Source organism: Pinus tabuliformis, chromosome 8 (genome assembly GCF_031772625.1).
Source record: "Pinus tabuliformis cultivar Carrire ecotype Pingquan chromosome 8, CPIR1, whole genome shotgun sequence".
In the NCBI taxonomy this organism is placed as follows: Eukaryota; Viridiplantae; Streptophyta; class Pinopsida; order Pinales; family Pinaceae; genus Pinus; species Pinus tabuliformis.
In genome coordinates, this window is record NC_142294.1 from 1538448497 (window position 1) to 1538463025 (window position 14529).

At 33.5% G+C, this 14529-nt stretch overlaps 1 long non-coding RNA gene and 1 pseudogene across 1 annotated transcript; one reads left to right on the forward strand and one right to left on the reverse strand.

Annotated features, from left to right (window-relative positions):
* Nucleotides 1–4727: 4727 nt before the first annotated feature.
* On the forward strand, nucleotides 4728–5350 carry LOC149241789 (antimicrobial peptide 1 pseudogene; annotated as a pseudogene).
* Nucleotides 5351–9135: 3785 nt separating this feature from the next.
* On the reverse strand, nucleotides 9136–10219 carry LOC149241790 (uncharacterized). The gene is made up of 4 exons (XR_016245655.1): nucleotides 9835–10219; nucleotides 9668–9730; nucleotides 9546–9580; nucleotides 9136–9449 (listed from the first exon to the last, which is right to left on the reverse strand). It is a non-coding gene; the product is annotated as an uncharacterized LOC149241790 (long non-coding RNA).
* Between the last annotated feature and the right edge of the window lie 4310 nt (nucleotides 10220–14529).

The window sequence follows — 14529 nt, forward strand, 5'->3', positions numbered from 1 at the left end:
TCCTTCATTGAGCTATCATGTTGTAACTGATGAGCTGGCCTACAAACGAGTGTTGGATGACGAACCCTGAAAGTACTGTTAATTGCCAACTAGAGCTAGACATAAATGTTAATGTTAACGTTTGGGATGTTAGTTGCTCACTGTTAACGTTGGGACACGGTCATCGGAAGGAACTCACTGATGATGAGGGGACATGAAACACGAAGGGCGTTTCGTCAACCCATTAGCCCACTCCGATTCATGCGGCACAAAATTGTTGAATTTGGGGATCAGCACATACACACGTCTTATCTTTCAAGATAAAAGGCCATACCTAGCGGCAACCAATATTTACTAGGCTATACATTATTTAATGCCTCTAAGACCATACGAGACAGCCAGGTAGTAACAACCTCACTAGGTTATACATTATTTAATGCCTCTAAAACCGTACGAGACAGGCATGCAGTAAGAACTTCTGTGTAAGATGTGATGTGATGTAACAACTTCCATGTAAGATGTGATGCAATGGATTCGTGTTGTTGTAGGAGGGTACGATACTTTAGGCCTTGAATTTCACTATTGTTTATTTATGAAAGTTTCACGACTCGAATTTCACTACTATTTATTTATGAAACTCTAGGGATTGAATTTTTTTACATAGTGGTACATCACAATCATTTTAGCTTCTTTGCTGATTTATAAGTGAAGCATTAGATTTGAATTTCAATTGAACTTTATAATATGTACCATAAATTTACTATTTAAAGAAATTTAATTTGTTTTTCAATTTTTAAAATATGAAATTTGAAATTTCATAAAATTAATTATTACTGAAAAGGTGGATGATATAGGAAATTCCTAAATTAGTGATTCCATTTAATTTAATATCTAAATAAGTGATTTGATTTAATTAATATTTAAAAAATTAAATTTGCTTATTAACTTTTAAGCTATGAATTTCAAATTTCTTAAAATCAATTAGTATTGAAGAAATTGATGATATTGGAAATACCTAAATTCATGATTCTATTTTATAAAGGACTTTCAACATACAAATTAACAACCAGTTTAAAGAGTAACAAGGCTTGTAAATTATATATATATATATATATATATATATATATATATATATATATATATAGGTATTATTTTCTATTTAAATTTGTTAGAAAGTTATAAAATATGCATTATACATAAAGTGTTACAAGGATACATATTATAAATTATAATTTCACCAAAAATTATAAAGTGTACATAGAAAGAGAAAAAATTATAAATTATGCTTTATACATAAAGTGTTCTAAATTATAAACCATAATTTCAATAAAATTATAAAGTTATAAATCATGATTTCACCAATAATTATAGTGTACATAGAAAACTTGATGTACTGAAGATTGTGATTAATTTTGAATTGTAAAAAATTATATTTATTTATAATGTGAAAACATTAAGACATATGGATGACATCAAATTTCAACTTTATATATATATATATATATATATATATATATATATATATATATATAACTTATTAATACTAATTCTTTCACACAATGGTAAATTAATTAATGTATAATATTAATTTAAAAATAAATAGATGATTTTATTTTATTTGGAAATGAATTTATTGTTCACATTTATATTGATAGGTATATTTAATAAAGTGATCAGAGTTTTAAGTTAATTATCAATAATTATTTAGTAGATGGTGAGATGTAAGCTCCATGGAATATTTTAAAATATTTATAATAGTATAAACACATTAAAGTTAAAATTTATCTCCAAAGTTAAACTTTAATTTGTATGTTGCTTTTTAAGCTAATTTTTTAAAATTTAATATATATATGTTTTTCATATGGCTATATATATACATATAATCAATTTAAATAAAAAGAAAAAAAAAAGTACTTATGGTTTTTTGTTTTTCCATTTAAATTGATTATATATATCTATAAACCATAGTTTCACTAAAAAATATATTGTACCTATAAAAAATATATATGTAAAAAATTATATTATTTATAATGTGAAAACATTAACACATATGGCTGACATCAAATTTCAACATATTAATACTAATTATTTTCATACAATAGTAAATTAATTAATTTATAATATTAATTAAAAAATAAGTGTATATGATTTTATTTTATTTGGAAACGAAATTATTGTTCACATTTATGTTGATAGGTGTATTTAATAGGACTTCTATAATTTTAATTTACTTATCAATAATCATTAAGTAGATGGTGGGGGTTTATTATCCATGGAATATTTTAAAATATTTATAATAATATACACACACTAAAGTTGAAATTTATCTCCAAAATAGTTATGTTCTTTTTGTCTTTTTATTTAAATTGATTTATATATATATATATATATATATATATAAACAATTGTCATGTGAAGTGAGTTATTATTTTTAGGCATGTGGTATCCATGCTAGTGGTATTGTAACAAAGACATATCAAGAATATCTATGGTAAAGTAAGGGTAATTTGCCATGATTAAAAATCTTGTTCCATGTTTTTAGAAATGTATATATTTTTTTCACATGTAGGAAAACCAATCATAACTGAGTTCTCAAACCAGCAGTTAGGACAACCATCTAGCTGCTAAACCCCGCGTTATTCAAGGAAAACTACACCACCTACTCATCATCGTCCACACCTCTCGGTCTTGGGCCGTTAACTTGTTTCCTTGCGTCCAAACCTCTAAGTCTTGGGTCATCAACTTGTTTCCTTGCTTCCGAGGAAGACAAGCTTTTAACCAAACATAAACAGTTTTATAATTAATAATAATTATATAATTTTAAATAAAATTATAATTTAGTTAATTTTAGTGATTTTTTTTTTTTTTAAATTTTAATAATGTAAATATGTTAATGCTAATTTCATTTGCCGTATAGCTGTAATTCTCCACTCGCAAACATATCTTCAAAGACAAGTTTTCTCTCTTTAGATAAGAGGTGCATGCAACTTGCAAATATGTCTCATGGTGCTTTACGTGCTTGTCATCATATATCTATCGTCCCCTCTTCCGCTACAAAACAAAACATGTGGATCATCTTAAACGTAAATGCAATAATGGTCATTTGACAGGGATTTCCATGATGATAAATTTTATAATGTATTAGTCTCATTATTTTAAGTTTCGAAGGATTTTTTGTCGTTGATATTTTACTCTAAAAATTGGTTAAAATTACAAATTTAATTTGTTATTATCGTATATTTGATTTGTTATTTTGCACAATTTAAGTATTTCAAAGTTTTCAATTTTCAGAATCTATTTATTGCAATAGAAATGTATGGCATTGTAATTATTTTCTGCAATTTAGTTTAAATATATGTAGTTAAATTAAAGTTAGTCTTAAAATGTAGAATCTAAGTAATTTAGATTTTATTGATTGGTAAATTGAGGTATTTTGTTTATTATAACTATGCATTGTTTGCAAGTACGAACAATTTTGTTGTTAATTTCATTTGTTGAAATATGAATTCATCCATTGTCACAAGTTCTCATCATTAAGTTAAAAAAGTGATTTCATTAAAATGATTAACCTAAAAATCTCATATTAAATTTATACTCTCTTTCGTATATATTGCAAGTATGAACAATTTTGTTGTTAATTTCATTTGTTGAAATATGAATTCATCCATTGTCACAAGTTCTCATCATTAAGTTAAAAAAGTGATTTCATTAAAATGATTAACCTAAAAATCTCATGTTAAATTTATACTCTCTTTCGTATATATTTTATTATAATGTTCTAAAATACCATGTAAATAATTTGTTAATCAATAAATATATATATATATATATATATATATATATATATATATATATATATATAATTCTTTTATTTATAAAAAATATATAAATATATCCATATTCTTAAACCAATCTAGATAAACTTCATGAAAATAATAAAATAAAAATAAAAACAAACACATTAAAAAAAATACAAAAGAAAATTACCTATCCAATAATTAGTTTAATATTAGATTTATTTTATCATATATTTTGAATGTTTTAATAATTTAAAAATATTAAATATCTTTAATGATTTAAAAGCCCTTTTAATAATCCCAAAATGGTATGTTGTTCAGTGCCAAATATAGACATAAATAAAAATTTGAGCTTTCTACCCTTGAGAGTTAATATTATTGTAGATATTTGAATTGTAGTTTCAATCAATAATTTTTACATTATTTTCCATTCTTAATTGCAGTGTGGCCACCAGCCAAAGCATTTAACTTGAACTTAATCCTTTTAAATTTAATATTCTTAATTGGCCACCAATCAGTTTCACGGAGAGCCAGGTTTGGCAGTCGGCGTAAGTCTTGGAAGACTGCAGTAACCACGCACTTTGTAATCCAGTCACTGCATTTTTGAGAGTTGTGGATGCCTTCAGTATACATACCAATCAATAGAGTAGGTTCATAGCCTAGAATAAATGCCATAGCAGTAATCTCTATGAAATTTCGAATAATTTTATGAAATATAATGGGGAGATTTTTTGTGGTCCAATTCCGCTATTGAAAACCTGCTACAAACACCCTTTCTTTGGTTTAAAAAATAAATCTGCCCCATTCATCCTTATCCAGTGAACCTAAGATGTCGTCATCTCTATCGCTAAAAGAAAAGAAATTACGTGGCCACTCCAGTAAAAACAATTCTTTATTCACCCAGTGCAAATCACCATCGCTTTACGTTCACTATAAATCTGGGTCTCCCAACTACCAAAGCACTCACATATTAATCCTGATCCGGATTCCTGTTATCAGCTATCATGGAAACCAAGCGCTTGGCATACGTGATGTTTGTGTTGGTATGCTCGTTTTTAGCCATGGCCCAGCCTTCTGAGGGCAGTTATTTCACTGCGTGGGCAGGGCCTGGTTGTAACAACCATGCTGCGCGATACAGCAAATGTGGGTGTTCTAATATCGGCAACAACGTTCATGGAGGATACGAGTTCATGTATCAAGGCCAGACCGCTGCGGCTTACAACACGGACAACTGCAAGGGCGTTGCTCATACCCGGTTTTCTAGCAGTGTTAATCAAGCTTGCAGCAGTTTTGGTTGGAAGAGTTTTTTCATCCAGTGCTGAGTGCTGTGACAACTTTATATTTACTATTATCATACTAGTGGGCACGTCTAATTAGTAGTTGGCGTTGTCCCAAATAAAGCTTGAGAGTGTCCATTCATGGCGTGCCGCTGTTTGTGTGGCATCATCTAGGTCAAGTATGGTAGATATAGGTGCATAGTGAATCGCAATTTTCACCGGTCCATATGATGTCTGGTGTATATTGCTGTGTCTAACTTTATTTCGTTAATACGTAATGTTTTCTGTGCACTGATATTACAGTTTTTTCTACTTTCAAGTACTGTTATGCCCAGGATCTGTGTATATCTAACATCTTACTCCATGTTAACTTTTTATTTCTTTTAAACTTCACTAAGCACAAGAACAAAAGCAATTCCATGCTATCTATCAATCCATAGATCGTAGATGAATATGAAGCTTTGATTACAAAAATGTAAATTTTGTATTTTGTTACATTCAACTTATATCAATTGCAGATTCATAAAGTGCCCTCTTTCACAATACATACGAGTCTTTTTAGTTTGTACTTTCTTACGGCACTGTTAAAGATATGTTTCATGATTTTTCTCTTTCCTCTTACATAACAAACATAAGGAAGGCTGTTGTATAATACCTCAAATTTTGAGGTGCTCAAAGGTTAGGAGCTTGTTCTGTAAACGCTCGCCATCCCTTACAATGTTGTTAAAAAAATGTGTTTTTATTTTTCTCTTTCCTCATACACATAGGAAAGGCTCTTGCATACCTCATTTTTTGAGGTTCAATGATAAGAGCTTGTTTTGTATTAACAATCAGGTTCTCAATGATAGGAGCTTGTTTTGTATGAACAACTACTAGGAATTTATGTTTGAGGTGTTAACGTTAGGCTAAACTCTCTTCTAGAGTTTAGTAAATTTTGTTTTTTACTTAATATAAAAATTTGATACTATTTCTCATCCTGTAATTAAGAAGAAGAAGGTTGTGGAAAAGTAGAGTAAGAGAATATCGAAGTCGGATAAGAACTACCTAACTTTAATGAGCTTAGTAGAGAAAACTACTTGCTTAAATGCATATAACACCAGCAAAATTGCCTTCCTCGTGCTCCCTTGCATTTAGGACTATATTTATCTGTGATGATTACTTAAGCAACTCCGCTAGCTCTAAGCTTATTCTTTAGCTTAGTTGCTTTCCTACTGTTTTGCCTTAATCCTCTTATTCACTAGCTTATAGTTATAGCTTATTAAAGATATGTTTATCTCTCCTTTATTAGCCGATGAATACTATTTTTGCAGAACGATAAAGACTCCCTTGGCTTGTTGGGTTAGTTAATAGAAAAAATAATCGTACTAGCTCCTTTGCATGGCTTAGTTCATACCTAAGGTTATAGGTCTGGTTTGTTGGGATGTCTCGCTTGTATACTTGCTTTCATGAATACTCTAGAAGTGTTCTTTTGCTTGCTTTCCTTAATAAACTATTCCTGGCCATCAGACTTCCTTTCTCTTGGAATCACCACTTTAATTCTTTCTATGAGAAGATTATCAATGGATCTTTTATGGTAAAGTTTTTTGGGGTCGTACTTTCATTCTAACTTATTGTCCATTCTGTATTTCAGAGTTAAAATATGAAAACTGGGGTCGTACTTTCATTCTAACTTATTGTCCATTCTGTATTTCAGAGTTAAAATATGAAAACATACTTTCAAAATTTGGTTGGGGAGTCATGACAATGAATGAGGATACAACAACCGAGTGGTGGACTTGATCTCACACATGGATTTAGTTGGGTAATTATAGATTCTTTTATTTTTGAGTATTTGATAGGTTGCTTGTGGACCTTTAGCCTCCTTACTAACTACACTCATCTTTTAAAAATAAAAAGATTACACCCTCCAATTCATAAAAAATAAAAAAATAAAGTATAACTCACATTAATCAAGAATATAGTTTATGCCATTTAATGTTCGGCATTGATGTCATTGAACGCGCTTACTACATCTCTTATTAATGCATCGCAGAGATGCTAAATCGCTCAATCAAAGAGTCCAACCATGTGATCTAGTGATGAAAACAAAGCCCAGTTTAGTTCACATGTAATTTTCATTGTTCTCTTCTCCAGTGGATAAGCCTGAAAAGGTAGTTAATGGAGAGAGATATGGATATCGGCTTCTGTCAAATAATACATTACAATCATCAAAGCATGATATTGCATTGCATGATATTGCATTTGCGATTGTGAAGTCTAATATGTTTCTCCATTGTCAATAATAAATTATTTATAGCGTAGCTTTAATATTTTGAATTTAAGTTTTTGTTTGTATCATTTTTGTCTGGAATTTATTTAAAAAGGGTTGTAATGTTCTTTTATCGTTAAATTTAGATAAATTAGTTAAAATGTTTAAAATTTAAAATTTTATATTTAAATATGAAATGTTAAATTTGTATAGATTAATATTCTTAATGAACAAGAAATTTTGGAGTATAATTGTGTGTTTTTTTGTAAAGTGTTGGATGGTTTGGGTGAACACTTCACCCATCATCAAAATAAAGAATTTGAACCACCCCATGCTCCATGAAGGAATTAATGTGGTTATTAAATTTGGTTTTATATTTTTCTGCATTAATTTTTTTTACATTATGACAATGATCGAGGGTGGAAAGCCACAGTACAATTTGTTACCTAATTTATGATTAATTAGGAATTTTGACATGTTAAAAAAAATAAAATGTTTACTATACAGTTACACCCTGAGTGGAAAGGGAAATATAGAAGGGAAAAGAAGGAAAAAGGGGGCTATTCTAGAGCTATGGAAAAAGAGACCAGTGGGAAGTCGTTCAACTACAATAAAACAGAGTGCAGGACTTGAGGCTCGACAATGAAGTCCTGAGGCCCAAGGCACTAACTATAGCTGGATAATCCAGGTGAAATAGAGAAAGTGCTTGGGGGAGAGCCTCGACGTGATCACGAGGCGACGTGATCACGAGGCTTGTGGCTGGGAGGAGAGACTTTCCTAGACAAATATGGTACATATTGACAATTAAAATAAGATAAGTATCATTGATTTATTTTGAAGAAAAGTTGGTATTAGTTTATAGAAAGATATTTGTTTATAAGACTAAAGTCAATTAGAATATTTATGCAGTAACACATAGTAGTGTAGTAAGGCTTAACCTTGAGTGAATAAAAATAGAGGGTTACATAGTAGTGTAGTAAGGCTTAACCTTGAGTGAATAAAAATAGAGGGTTACCGCATGATAATTCTACTAAAATAATGCATAGGTAGCAATATTGAACAGTCACCCATAAGGGAGTTATGCTTGAATTATTTTCTTTGACAACAGGTGATATAATGTAATAAAGTATTCTCTTTGACAAACAAGTGATATACTGTAATAAACTATTCTCTTTGACAAGCAGGAGATATACTATAATAAACTATTCTCTTTGACAAACAGGAGATATACTGTAATAAACCAATTTCTTTAATGAACAGAAGATATATTGTGAAAAGTAATTACGGCCGAGTTATGAAGACATGCAATGCCATTATTAGAATTCGATAGAATCATTCATAATATAAGTATGAAATTTCTAAAATCCAGTGGAGTAATCCTCTATGACGGAGTCGCATTATATTTATAAATTGATAACAGAGGATCTATTAGAAACCTAAAAGCGAAATCTCCTCTCTCAACAAAGACCGAGAATCATTATTCTAGTTCAAACAGTAATGAAATCGAATAAACACTAAAGAGGAGGCAAATCTTTAACTAACAGTTAACTAATTATATCAGAGAATAAAAACAAGAAGCAACTTAGCATTCTCGACCGGATGGCATCATAATCGTTTTCACAATCATCAATCATCTTCCAGCAAGTGGCAATAGAGCCAAGGCCGACATAATGGAACAACAAAATAGTTGCATGTATCTATAGGAATAAAACGAAACAGTTTCAAAAAATTAAATACCGAGGGTTTAAATTGAAGAAAGGGCTGAAAGGCCTCGAGTTATCAATCCCTCTAATTGCCGGTCTTCCAAGGGTTCTTAATTACAAATAACTTACAATTACAGTCGCAGACTCATGAGTCTCAAAAGACAAACCCTGAAACTTATCTTCAAAAATACACAGATTTTCTGAGGACGACAATCTAAGCCTCTCTTATAACCTTTTAAATTAAAGACATGAAGACAATAAAAATAGGCTAAGCCTTCTGTCAGAGCAAAATTGCTTCAGACAACCAAAATCGAAAACAGTCAACTTAGAGAGCTCGTATAGATATGATCCACCCTGTAACAAATCGCGAATAAAATGTGTTTGCAGGCACCTTGGAGACGCGAGCTTAAAACACAAAAGTACCCTGACAACAACAATAGTTTACCTGCATGAACATCATGGTCATTCTCAGAACCTTTGAGAAGATGTTTGTATCACTTTTAAACTGTAACAAGAATAAATATGAGAAATTACTCCTTACCTAGGTTTGGAGAATTCCTCCCGTGAGCTGCCAACCTGCAGTACACAGAAATCTTCACCAGGTTAGGCACTGTATGACAATGGGAAACTGTAAGTGGGGAAAGCCATCGGTCAGAAGCTTACCTCCGTTAAACCACTGTTGGAAACCACCATCCCTCATTGAACATGAGGGACCTTGTGTTGAATCTGGCCAGCAAAAACCATTCATTAACCCTATGAATCGAAAGGTTTTCAATTACATTCATTAAAAATCAAAGAGTGATAAGAATTGAGAACGAGGCACTGCTTACCTCCCCGCAAATGCCGAACAGATAAAGCCATGAACCATAGACAAAGGATGCAGGATCAACTGAGAAACTAAGGGCCAAAGTCATTGCAGAGCGACCAACACCCTCAACCCTGGGATGCAAATGAGCTCATGTTCGATTGGAGACAGCCAGTTGGGCAATGGGAAAAGCCCTAAAGCCTTCTCACCGACGGATTGCTTCAACCAAATTAACGGGCGAGGAATACACCAGGTGTCACAGTTAGACCCAATGGAAGGACGGACGCATGCGATGGGGCGGTCTTGATGCAAGCCACATGGTTGAACGTACAGAAGGTCTGCAACCCAAGGCCAAGTGACGGGCGGGAGGCCATGTGAAACATTAAGGCATGGTAGAGTAACATGTTGTGGCATTTAACACAGTACATAAAGCAATCATCATGCCATAAACTTATGCACCCGCCTCCGTGGCATATGGACCTTTTGGTATAAGGCTTAGGTGTAAAATATTAAAGCTTTGATTTTTTTTATATATGTTTTTGTTTTACGCTGTTAGTTGTTAAGAGTGGTATCAAAGCTTAGGTTCATACATTGAGACTCTTTGAGAAAATATATATATATATATGCAATGAATTGGATCTCTTTAATTTAACTAAGTGAACATGTATGTGAACACAGAGATCGCCTCAACACAAGAAGGGGCGAAATGCAAAGGAGCCCAAAACCACCCAATTCGCCAGGAACAAACTATGTGAATACTAACCCTGATATTTGGATTCAGCTGGGCGAGGAATCCGTCAAGCAAATGCAGTCCTACTCGAAACCGTGCAATAGCTCCGTGCGGAGATGACAAGTTTAAGAACAAATAACGAACGGTTACATCTAGAACAGGAAAAAATCCTCAGAAGTCTGTCCAATCGACAGAACCAACGAGATCCTGACCCCAGTGTTGAGGATGGGGAGAAGACCCCAATAGCTCAGCATGGAGAAGAAAATGCGGAGTCAACTGAAAAACACGGGGAAGATGAAGAAGGATGCTCAGACAATGTTTCCAACTAGCGCAAGACAAAAAGACAAAAATCTGAGTTACAAGGAGAATTTAAAAAGATTAAACCATCACTTTTTGAAGGAGAATCTGAGGAGGCAGCAAAAGCTTGGTTAATTGATATGAGCAAATATTTTCATATTTATGAGTACAGATAAACTGAAAGCTCGATTAGCAGTTTATCAGTTAAGAGGTAAGGCTACCCCTTCGTGGGAAGAAATTAAAACAGTAAGGAAAATTGACGAGGAACAGGTTACCTGAAATGAATTCCAAAAGCATTTCAAAGACAAGTATCTAACTGAACATTATTATGAAAAAAAAGCAAAGGAATTCCACAAGTTGAGATTGGGAACCTTAACCATGGATGAATACCTAACACAATTCACTTCCTTACTGTGCTATGTGCCTTATATGTGAGAGGAAAAGGCTAAGATTCAACGTTTCATTAGTAGCTTGCCCAATTTTATGAAGGAAAAACTTGAGTTTGACTAACCCAAAATGATGGATGATGCAGGGCAAAAATCCTGCATCTGCTATCAACAAATGAAGGACCTAAAGGAGGGTCAAACAAAAAGGGAAGAAGTTTGATTCCAAGCAAACACCCAAAATTTTCTAATAGCATAAATGTACAACAAAAGCCTTTCAATAAATTCGCAGCAAGGAATCAACCCAAAGCTGCTTATTCTGAAAATAGGTAGTCAGAAGGGGTTAATAAATTTAGTAATGACCAACAGTCAAAACCACCATTGCAATTTTGGGGATGCAGAGAACCCCACTACTACAAAAACTGTCTGCATAAGGCAAGGACGAAACAACTAGCAAACATGCAGGAAGCTTCCACTGTTGGAGAAGTGGTGAGGAGCATGCCCAAGATTAATGCTGCCCTGGATGATCATCAAGCAGAGTATCAACCCACCATGATTGAATGTGAAGGTATGATTTCTAAGCAACCTGTTTTGGTTTTGTTTGATCCCAGTGCTAGCTTAAGTTATGTTAGTCCTAAAGTGGTAGAAAAATGTCAACTGCAGAGCAGTAAGTTTCCAAAACCATGGCTAGTTCAATTAGCCACCGGGACAAAAAGAAAGGTAGTTGCAAAAACAGAACATTGTCCCATAACAATCTCAGGACAACCCATTCACGTGAACCTTAACATTCTTCCTTTGGGTTCATACAACATTTTAATCAGAATGGATTGGTTGGAAAAATGTTGGTCCCTGGTTGATTGCAAACAAAAAACTATCAGTTTTATTTCAGAATCAGAACAAAGAAAGGAACTTCAAGGAATAAAGACCAATACCAAACTGTGCCCTATTATTACTAGTCAGTTAGGAAAATGTATTAGGAAGGGCTGTCAAATATATGTTGTTCAAGTGGTATTTACCAACACCAAAAATAAAATGACCTACTTGTAAAATATTCCTATCATTTAGGAATTTGCTGATGTATTCCTTGAGTCCATTCCTGGTTTACCACCCAAGCAGGATATTGACTTCACCATTGAACTAATTATGGGCACATCCCCCGTGTCCAAGGCACCTTACCACATGAGTATACCTGAATTGACAGAACTCAAAATCAATCTTCAGGAGCTTCTAGATAAAGAGTACATATGCCCTAGTGTGTCCCTTTGGGGAGCCCCCGTACTATTTGTACGAAAGAAAGATGGAACGTTGAGATTATGTATTGATTATCATCAGTTAAATAAACTGACCATCAAAAACAAATATCCCTTGCCACGTATTGATGATTTATTTGATCAAGTGCAAGGAGCCAAGGTATTCTCAAAAATCGATTTAAGATCCGGCTACCACCAAATAAGAATAAAGCAGGAAGACATTTACAGGACGACATTCTAAACTCGTTATGGTCATTAGGAGTTTGTAGTTCTACCATTTGGCCTCACAAATGCCCCAACTACCTTTATGAGTTTGATGCACAGTATTTTCCCTCAGAAACGCCCCAACTACTTTGCGGGAGAACCAGTTGTATGCTAAATTTAGCAAGTGTGACCTTTTCAAAGATCAGATCCAATACTTGAGTCAAATTATATCAACAGAGGGGATAGTAGTGGACCCAGAGAAAATCAAACCAGTATGGAATGGACTACTCAAAAGAATGTCGTAGATATTAGAGCCTTCCTGGGTTTGGTCGGGTACTACCATCGGTTCAATGAAGGATTTTCAAAAATCTATTTTCCAATGACCTCTTTACAGAAAAAGGGACACAACTTCCAATGGACAGTTGAATGTCAGCAAAGTTTTGAAATATTAAAACACCTACTTACCACTGCACCCATGCTAAAGGTGGCAGATCCGGAAAAATCTTTCGTGGTTTGCATGGATGCAAGTAAAGAGGGTGTTGGCGGAGTGCTGACACAAGAAGGAAAAGTTATTGCTTACGAATCACGGAAGTTAAAGGAGTATGAACAACAATATTCCACTTATGACCTCGAATGAACAGTCGTAGTACATGCACTTAAAATGTGGCGACACTACTTGTTGGGGAAGAAATTTCTGTTGTTAACAGATCATAGCAGCCTTACCAATTTCTTCAACCAGTCTAGCTTAAATGCTCGACAGGCGAGATGGACAACATTTTTAAGTGAATTTGATTTTGACATGAAACATCTTAAGAGGAAGGAAAATTGAGTGGCTGATGCATTAAGTAGGAAGGTACATTGTATTTATGAGGTTCAGTTCAGGCAAGCATGCTCAAACATTCCAGAAATCATAAAGGAGGCATCTGTCAAAGATCCAAAATATACTTTTCTGTGGCAACAGACAAAAGAAGCTCTGTTGAAAGGGGAAAAATCAGATTTCGAAATAAATCTTGACAACATCCTTACCTTCAAAAACATAATTTATGTTCCTAACCAAAACTCTGTTAAACAATTAATAATGGATGAGTTTCACCGGAAACCATGTGCGGGCCACCTAGGTTACCAGAAACTATTTTCAGCCATCAAGAAAGGGTATTTTTAAGAAAGGATGTTACTGAGTACTTGTCTAAATGTTTGGAGTGTTAGTTGGTGAAGACAGAACATCAGCATCCTGCTGGTTTGTTGCAACCGTTGCCCATTCCGGAATGGAAATGGGAGACTATATCATTAGACTTCATCACCGGTTTACCCCGCATCAGGAAGAAGCACGACTCAATTATGGTGGTAGTAGACAAGTTGAGCAAAACTGCACACTTCATACCTGTGAAATCCACTTACAAAACTGTGGAAATCGTGTGATAAATATGAAGGAAATTTTTCGTCTGCACGGAATACCCAAGGTGCTAATTTCAGATAGGGATTTGAAATTTACATTTGCATTCTGGAAAGCCCTCTTTTCAGGATTGGGAACCCAGATCCAATTTAGTATGACCTACCATCTTCAAACGAATGGACAAACTGAATGGGTAAATCAGGTGCTGGAAGACATGCTACGCATGTTTGTGATGCAACAACCACATAAGTGGGAGGACTACATCCACTTAATGGAATTTGCGTACAATACTGGACATCATGAATCACTAGGTATGAGCCCCTTCGAGGTATTATATGGAAGAAAGTGCAAAGTTCTTGTGGATTGGAATAATCCGGTAAAGCAGAGATGGAGGAAACTGTTAAGAAGGTGCAACAGAATCTGAGGGTTGCCCAAGATAGGCAAAAAATGTATGCAAATAAAA